The sequence below is a fragment of the Phoenix dactylifera genome, chromosome 4 (genome assembly GCF_009389715.1).
Source record: "Phoenix dactylifera cultivar Barhee BC4 chromosome 4, palm_55x_up_171113_PBpolish2nd_filt_p, whole genome shotgun sequence".
Lineage (NCBI taxonomy): Eukaryota > Viridiplantae > Streptophyta > Magnoliopsida > Arecales > Arecaceae > Phoenix > Phoenix dactylifera.
This window is the reverse complement of record NC_052395.1, coordinates 4,426,286-4,435,711: the sequence shown is the minus strand read 5'-3', so window position 1 is coordinate 4,435,711 and position 9,426 is coordinate 4,426,286. Positions and strand designations below refer to the sequence as shown.

General features: G+C 46.6%; 1 long non-coding RNA gene across 2 annotated transcripts; it reads right to left on the bottom strand.

The window, feature by feature from the left end:
- Window positions 1-1,404: 1,404 nt before the first annotated feature.
- LOC120110430 lies at window positions 1,405-7,524 on the bottom strand. Of its 2 annotated transcripts, none has more exons than XR_005511370.1 (3): window positions 6,711-7,524; window positions 1,918-2,071; window positions 1,405-1,478 (listed from the first exon to the last, which is right to left on the bottom strand). It is a non-coding gene; the product is annotated as an uncharacterized LOC120110430 (long non-coding RNA). The 2 variants fall into 2 exon arrangements; XR_005511371.1 differs by having other exon boundaries at window positions 1,418-1,481.
- Window positions 7,525-9,426: the final 1,902 nt, after the last annotated feature.

Here is a 9,426-nt window from a genome sequence, read left to right as displayed (position 1 = left end):
ATAGAAAATGACCATATGCATGAAGAATCACTTTTTTTCAACAGGACTAGAGGGCAAATAAAGATCCAATTAGTTGTAAAGTGACTTCATGTAAGTACATTTAAATGACATAAGTTTTGGTTGGACGATGCGAGTGCGTGAAATGCATCATCTTTGTTTTTATTGAGTTTTCTCAGACTAGTCTAATGATTGAAGTCATATCCTTATCCTGATTAACTGAACTGCTTCTAATTTCCCTCTTTGCAAGCTCTATGTCTATTCAAAGAGCAAAGTACGATAACAGAAGGCAATGAGCTTATATCCTTTGTTTTAAACCTCAAGGCGTTTTACCTTTCTTGGTGGTATTCTTTCACATGTTATCCTACAATCGCATCCTTGTGGTTAAGGAATCTCATGACATCTATTTCTTAATTTCTTTGCATTCTTAGCTCTCTGCAGTTACTATATTTCATTGTGCTACATCTAGAGATCTGTTTGGTGCATCAGTTTTGCATGCTTTTTTGTGGTAGCCTTCCAAATTCTCATCCTCCCATCTTCATTCACAAGTACAGGATTTCAAAAAAAACAATTATAAAATATATTTACTGATGTTCTAAAATGTCAGGTGATCAATGAAGAGCATGGGCCGAAGATGACAATGGCAAAAAAATGGGGTTGTTTGAGGCAAATTGTGCTAAAGTGGTAACAAGTAGATATATAACTCAGTTTATTTAAGGAAGATTAGGAATTGCAAATAACGAAAAAATAAAAGCAGGGGGCAACATTTAAGATGGTTTCATAAGCTCGTTGGATGCAGAATGGAGATGGGAAAGTAAGGGCAGAGATGACTTAAATGGATGTAGTGATAAAATCTAATGGAGACAATTTCAATTATATTAGAACATAGCCTTGGGTATAAACTAATTGGATTTAGAATAACAAAGTTAAGTTGACAGAATAAGACTTGCTTTACATTTATTTTTATGTAAAGTTCACACTCTACGTCTAGATGTATCAACATAAGATCCAACGCATAGATGTTGTGGCAAGAAAGGATTCAAAAAAGTTACTCAATCAGGACAAGGACATGCTACTCTATTATTAAAATACACTAGAAACACATGATATGGTTTGGTAATATGAATAGAACATACCACATCAGTCCAACAACAACAGTAAACAAGATGGTTGACAGAAGTTCTTGAGCAAACCGTGTTGATTTGCTTGATGCTTTCGGGTCAACCTGATGAGTAAAATATAGGACCGAAAGTTAACAGCAGAGTTGCAGAAAGTAGTACAATACAGCAGGAGAGGGAAGAAAGTATGGTAACATTTTCATATTTCTTTTCTATATCCAGGTAGCATTAAGCATATAATCCAAAACCAAAAGTTATTAACATGTACTTACCATAACCAATGCAATGGATGTTTCTCCGATATTCCAGGGTTCAAAATGGCTCATCCTGATTTCCAGATGCGCGTTGCTTCAACTCTTGCAGCTACTGAAATGAATACATTTTTATTAAAGTCAAAAGTTGGCAGCAGCAATCCCCACATGTAGCCAACTCTCATGTTCACTGATTGAAGCAAACTTATAATGACTTCAGAATCAAGTCAATTGAAATTCTAGAAATAATGAAGAATTTCTGGAAGATTGTTGGAGTTATCAATGTTCCTTCTTGTGTTTTCCCTCTCTATATTCTTGAGTTGAAGAAACATAATTCAGTGTCATTATATTATATGTTTTTAAGAAGCGTCCTGACAATATAGCAAGATTACAAGATTATAACTAGTAGAAATTTGGAGGATACCAGGAATGGAATGCTAACAATCCAAAGAACATGAATGATGTAAGATGATACAATAAAGAGATGCTCAACAAAGTGAACATATACATGAGACAACAAAATAATAACACAAAGAGGAGCTTAACACTACCAGTGTTGGGAGACTGGAAGGCTTTCCAGATTGCTCATCTGGAAGATATTCTGCGAGAGCATTGGTGACAACAAGAGCTCGAAGATATTCTGCAACTCCTTTACTATCTACTGCATGATTCCTTTGCTCAAAACGTCTGATGACTGATTCAGGACTGCAAAAAATCCAAACAAATGAGATAAATCCATGATAACATCCAAAGTTTTGATTGCTTGCTAAGAAAAAGACAGAAGAGCTATCTAGAGGCACAAGCGTTTAGCATTGTAGAACAAGTGCAAAAATCTTCTAGAGGAAAAAAAAATCCAATTTGTGACATCCTACAAACTGAGCATTTCTGATGGGAGAGAAAATGGATCGTCCTGCTCCAACATAGAACCACCCCATTCCAGCCAAGTAGACCTCAACACCAGCCAGGCCAAACCTCGGTCCCGCTAAGAGCTAGTCCGATCTCGGACTCTGCCAAAGGCTAAGCCGACCTCGGCCAGATCTCTCCGCTACCGTGATCCGCAGCAACCTCCTTCGGTGCTTATAATGACGTCCCGGCCCGAGCTCGGGGCGCCAAGTATCCTCGACGACGCGCCCCGACCAAGCTCGGGGCGCCAAGTATCCTCGACGACGCGCCCGACCCGAGCTCGGGGCACCAGGTATCTACGACAATACCATCGACGGCAAGCAATGGTGCCCGATCTGAGTGGGAGCGCCCTGCGGAGTCAATTAAGAGCCGAAGAGGCCCTATCAACCGCAGGCAATGGCGCTCCGATCTGAGTGGGGGCACCCTGCAGAGTCAACTAAGAGCCGAGGAGGCTGGGCCAACCTCAAAGTTCGCCGAGCCAACCTCACAAAACATATGTCACGGCCCCCAAGTCGGCCCGAACCCAGTACTCGTCGAGCAGACTTTGCCAAGTATATGTTGCGGCCTCCAAGCGAGCCCGGCCTTGCCCATGGTCGCATCCAAGTGCACACCACCACGCGCGCTTCTATGCCCGCATACGTGGCCATGCATTACAACCTCACCGCTGCTCATGCTTTGCTTGCTAGCCACTCCTCAACATGTCGATCAGGAGCCATGCCTTACTGTCAAGGGCCATACCCTGCCACCTCCGTCAACGCCATGCCGTTCACAAGAATGGCCTACACCGTGTGCCTCAAGCAAGCCCTAACTTCATGCCACCTGGCCAATTACCATCTCCTCTCATGATAAGGATAGGCCATACCTCCGCCACCTGAGTACCTCTACAGGAACTATAAATAGCCCTCATCAGGTAACGTCCAGAAACTTTTTGGCCAACAAAAACTCCACGCTAACCTAAGCATTGGAGGGCCCTCACCGAAATCCACCGGTGAGGCTTTGTGCAGGTACGCCAGCGCACAGAAGGCGGCGTCCTTTCTCCGGCCTAATCGGCGGCTCCTCCAACTCCCCCGGCGTGATCACCCTCAGGGCCAGATTTTAACCACAACATTATGGCGCCAGAGGAAGAGTCTGAGTCGTGATCATGAGGCAAGGAGTCACGGAGCTCCAAAGTGCATCGAGGCGCTAGGGGTACCAACTTCCGCCAACTCGCTTTCAAGTCCAACCCACTGCGGCCACCTGGCACCAAGCGGACCCAAATCCTCAATGTCCAGCCAGAGTAGCTTAAGCTGCTCGGTTCAACAAATTCAGTTACTCATTGCGGGCCATTCCAACGGCCCATCCCAGCAGGCAAGTAAGCCTGGCCCGCACACCCTCCTCACGGGCGCGAGTCCTTTCAGGGACGGTGCCTCGCGATGTCATTCCCCTCCCACGTGCGCAACGGATGTGCCAACGAAAGGGGAGTCGACCAACCAAGGAGTAGATCCCTCCGGCACAAGAGGATCCTCCTCGGCCCAAAGAGCCCGGGCTCGCCCGAGGTCTCCCCTCCAAAAGCCTGAGAAGTACGCTCCCCTTCAGAAGTTTGGGAGTACATGCCCCTCACATCCACCCGGGACAGAGATCCTCATGGAGATCGAGGATCACGGCTACCTCCAACCCCCATCGAAGATGCGACCATCGAAGTCGCGAAAGCGCTCGAACAAATACTACCACTTCCATAGAGAGCACATCCATGATATGGAGGACTGCTAGCAGCTTCGTGATGAGATCAGGGGCGCCAGGCATCTATGATGACGCGCCCCGGCCCAAGCTTGGGGCGCCTTGCGTTGTATCGATCGCGAGCCAAAGAAGCTCCCGCGACCACGGGAGCATACGACGATGCGCTTCGATCCGAGCTTGGGGCGCCAGGTATTTATCTACGACGACGTACCCCGACCCGAGCTCGGGGCGCCAAGGTATCTACGACGACGCGCCCCGCCCCGAGCTCGAGGCTCCCTGCGTTGTATCGATCGCAAGCCAAAGAGCTCCCACGATCGCAGGAGTATTCGACGACATTCGACGACACTCGACGACATACGACGACCCCATCAACCGCAGGCGCCCCGATTTGAGGTGGGGTGTCCTGCAGAGTCAACTAAGAGCCGAAGAGGCCCATCGACCGCAAGCGCTCTGATCTAAGTGGGGTGCCCTGTAAGTCAATTAAGAGCCGAAGAAGCCCATCGACCGCAGGCGTCCTGATCTAAGTGGGGGCGCCCTACAGAGTCAATTAAGAGCCGAGACCGCAGACGCCCTGAGCGTCGACCAAAGAGCCGAAGAGGCCCCGTCGACTGCCCGTGTTTATAATGACGCCCCGATCTGAGTGGGGGCGCCCTGCAACATCTACCAAAGAGTTGAAAAGGCTCCCTCAACCTCGGCCTCAAAAAAAAAATCTGAGGGCGACCGAGCTTAAATCAAGCGCTCCAGTTAAAGTCTACAGAGATCTACAAGGCAAGAAGGCGCCAAAGCACATGACGACCTTCTACCTAAAAGGCCCCCCAGCACACTACAGTGTGGAAGGGGACCCCAAGCTCAGTTCTCGCAAAAGGGTTCGAAGCAGACCTGATGCTCGACCTGGGCGCCTGAAGTGCCCCAGCGGACGAGCTTAGGAGCAGTGAGCTCTGCACCAACTTTGCAACCTCCTTCGGTGCTTATAATGACGTCCCGGCCCAAAGCTCGGGGCGCCAAATATCCTCGACGATACGGCCCGGCCCAAGCTCGGGGCGCCAAGTATCCTCGACGATGCGCCCCAACCCGAGCTCGGGGCGCCAAGTATCCTCGACGATGCGCCCCAACCCGAGCTTAAGGCGCCAAGTATCCTCAACAACGTACCCCAACCCGAGCTCGGGACGCCAAGTATCCTCAACGACGCGCTCTGACCCCGAGCTCAGGGCACCAGGTATCTACGACGACACCTTCGACCGTAGGCAATGGCGCCACGATCTGAGTGAGGACGCCCTGCAGAGTCAATTAAGAGCCGGAGAGGCCCCATCAATGGCATCCCGATTTGAGTGGGGGCGCCTTGCAGAGTCAGCTAAGAGCCGAGGAGGTTGGGCCGACCTCAAAGTCCGCCGAGCCGACCTCACCAAACATATGTCGCGACCCCCAAGTCGGCCCGACCTCAGTACTAGTCGAGCTGACTTCGCTAAGTATATACTGCGGCCCCCAAGCGAGTTCGGCCTCGCCCACAGTCGCATTCACGTGCACACCCACACGCGCTTTTACGCCCGCACACATGGTCGTGCATTACAACCTCACCGCGTCATGCTTTGCTTGCTGGCCACTCCACGACATGTCAACCAACGGCCATGCCTTATTGTCAAGGATCATACCCTGCCACCTCTGTCAACGTCATACCGTTCAAAAAAATGGCCTACACCGTGTGCCTCAAGCAAGCCCTGACTACATGCCATCTGGCTAAACGCCATCTCCTTCTCACGATGAGGACATGCCATACCTCCGCCACCTGGGCACCTCTACAGGGATTATAAGTAGTCGTCATCAGGTAATGCCTGGAGACCTTTTGGCCATCAAAAACTCCACGCTAACTTAAGCATCGGAGGGCCCTCACCGAAATCCACCGGTGACGCTTTGTGCAGGTACGCCGACGCACGGGAGGTGGCACCCTTTCTCCGACCCGACCGGCGGCTCCTCCGACTCCCCCGGCATGGTCACCCTCAGGCCAGATTTCAACCACAACAATTTATTTTACAACAATGATATCAAAGTAGATACTAGGGTAGGATTAACTATTCTTAGGGTAGGATTAACAAAAAAATGAAAGACTTGTGTTGTTAGGATTAACTATTCTTCAAGATGTTAGTGAAGTTTGCATAATGGGAGGTACACCATACCAGCCCAAACCGGACGGTATGGGGCATACCGTACCGTACCAGTTCGGTACCGGTACCTGGGTGATGTAGCAAAAAAAATTTCCTATATCGTACTACGCCGATAATAGGCTAGTGTGGCACCGATACGGGATCCAGTACCGAGACGGCGAATCTTGGATAATACAGTTCATAAAATCATAGTACACGTATGCATATACCTCGGAAAACTACCCTAACCTTAAACCATCTATGATGGGCCAGCTCCAGAGACTAAGATATAATCCATGGAGGTCTGACAATGTTCTATAACCTACCATCAACCAATTTTCAATTGGTGAAATCCAAAAGGCAACTTTCAGCAAGAAAGGGTCAACGATGACACCTAAATAAATGACATATCCAGCAAAACAGCACATAGTAAAACGATTCAATTTTTATGTAGGGATATTGCCGAATAAAGATGCTTTCTTTTGCATGCAAAGAACTGAGAAACAGGTAGAAAGATTCCATCAGCAGTGGAAGTAGATAGGTGGGAGAGATGCGGAAAAAAAGGGGGGGATTTGGAAGGACCGAACCTGTGCCTATTGAGTTCGGCAAGGAGAGCGTTCTGCTTCGCGGCATCTCTAGGGTTTGCATCAGCTTCCGCAATGAGGCGTTCCAACCTCTTCTCCTGCTGCCCGAAACGGCCACCAGCTCAGCCACTCCGACATCATCACAGCATCGAAAACCCTCCTCAACGAAGCCATCACCCCAAGCAAGAACGCCACCAGCGGTAATCTATTCCTCGTCTCCTTCTTCTCCACCACCTGACGACCAAATTCCAGTTCTTGCCTATCTCCGACCGCCCCAACCTCCAAGACAGCCTCGGGCTCCCCTCTCGACGCCTCCTCGCCGGTTTCTTGCAAAAGGTCGGAGCCTTGGGGGTAATCTGAGTCCAAGATCGATTCTTGGCCAGACAAAAAGGGTTCCCGCGCCGAATCCGTGTTCTCCTGCGGCAATGCGCGGGGAACGGGGGCGAGGCGGCGGTGGGAGAGGGATTTGGGGAGGGGAGAGAAGAAGAGACCCGCCGGAGACGTCGGGGCGGCGGATGGCGCCAGAAAGAAGAATGGAGGAGCGTTTAGGAGGCCGGAATATGGGTGGCAACAGCGAGGGCCGGAGGAAGAGGGAGGCCTGCAGGGCGGACATGGCGATGACGCCGGCGGAGGCGGCGGAGGCAGCGGAGGAAAATATCGAAGGGATATGGGGCGGACGAGAACGGGTTCTCGAGCTCTCCGCCTCGTGACCTCAAGAAGATGGTCGGGGGGAGGGGGGTGGAGGGAGAGGGAAGGAGGGTTCGAGGATTTTTAGCCACAGGATCGAGTGAGGGAGGAGATATAGAGAGAGGGGGGACTTGGGGAGGGACCTTATCTCGAGCGGCGTGGTTCCCCTTCCCTCTACCTTCTTCTTAGTTGACTCCTTGATCAGGTACAAGAGGCGAGTAAAGTGGGATACTTTTATTGGTGTGGCTGAAATCGGAGCCGGTTTTCTTATGATCCGGGTTAGACCCGTTGAGAGAAATATCAGTCGTTAGCAAGCAGCGGCAACCGAACCGGGATCGAATATTTCAAAATTTTAGAAACGAATCAAGATACTTCCATCTTCCAGTTGAAGCGTACGAAATAAGATGCAGAAATATCAGCTGATGTAGTGAAGCGAGATTAACTACATTAAAAAGTTGAGTCGCAACATAAATTTTCGAAGGTCGTAACTTGGTCATATAATATCCGATTAAAATGATATTTTTTAATAAAAAATAGATAGTTTTTCAAGATATGTGGTGTAATGCTATACTCTTTAGAAGAACGCGCTCCTAGCAATCAAGCTTAAATTTTATTATTTGATATCCGAAATGGATCAATCAAATCAAAAGTTTTCCCTCTTGATAAGATTTTGATCAGGGGTAGCTCTTTATTTAAGAAGAATCAGGCGGAGCAGCAGAAAACAAAGTGACAAAAGATAAAGTTGACGTAAAAGTCAAGATTTATCTCTTCAAGAATTTTAGCTTTTTTAGAAGATTTCTACCAGTGTTGTTTATTTTAGAAAAGAGATTCCTATTAGATTTAAGAAGAAGAATCCGACCTAAATTGTCAAAGTATAGAATTTATTATTGTAAATAGAGGCTATGTACCTGAGTTTTTTAATTATCAATAGAAAAAAAAGAGACTTAAGTCTTACTTTCGCAATTCTTTCATCTTCTTTTAGTTTTTGTTTGAGAGATTTAAATTAAACGGGTTGAGAAAAATCTTCCTTTTGTCTGATCAAATCAGTAGTTCAAATATTAATTTGAGTAATACTAGGAAAAGCCAGTTTTTTACACATGAAATATTTATTCTACCATATGACACAAGGAAGTTGGTATTACTGGGTCCGGCAAGATTTGGTGCAGTATAGAGAAGTTGGCATTACTAGGTCTTGAGTGAGATCAAAAAAATGAGTTAATTTTTTGTATTTTTACTAATGATTCGAGGCTAAATTGTGAGTCACTCAACCTTCTATCTTCCAACTGGTGATTCTAACTAGTGATTAATTATAAGGACTTTCATGAAAATATTTTGGGAGGGAAATATATAGCATCCTAGCTTCTTTATCAAATAGTTGCAATGAAATATTGATTAATCTTGCAATGCTATATGCTTGTTTCCCCTTATTTATTAGAGTTCACCACCATTCAAGCACTGTCATCATGCAATTGATCATTTGAAAAATTATGCTTCGTAGTTAAATTATTAATCCCTCAACAGAGATGTTGTTGCTTGTGCTACTCGATGAGGAAAAGGGGCAAAAGAGAGGAAGGGAGAGAGATGGTTATTGTTTACAAATTAAACAATATCTTAAAAAAGATTAAATATTGTTTAATCACCGCTTAACCTTTTTGCTAAATCTACACAAAATATGGCAAAAAAAATCTCGAATGAACTCTTTAAATCAACTATTTGAGAATCCGCCTATTATGGAACGTAAGCCGCGTTGTAGGTTGGGTGGAAAATATTGTGGCTCAAGTTTCTGTTCGGTATCTTGGAAGAATGAGGTTCAATACATATTTTTTGATTAAAAGGTTCGATACACTTGGACCTGGTAGCAGTTGATGATCAAGGATAGCCTTAGTGTTAGAATTTTAGCCCTTGTATCTACCGAAACAAAATCTTGAACAAAATATTGAAGCCTATAATCAATTAAAATGTCTTAAAATCCTATAAAAGATTCATAAAAATTGTTTCATTGAAAGTCTAGAAACTAATAATTAATCAAAGA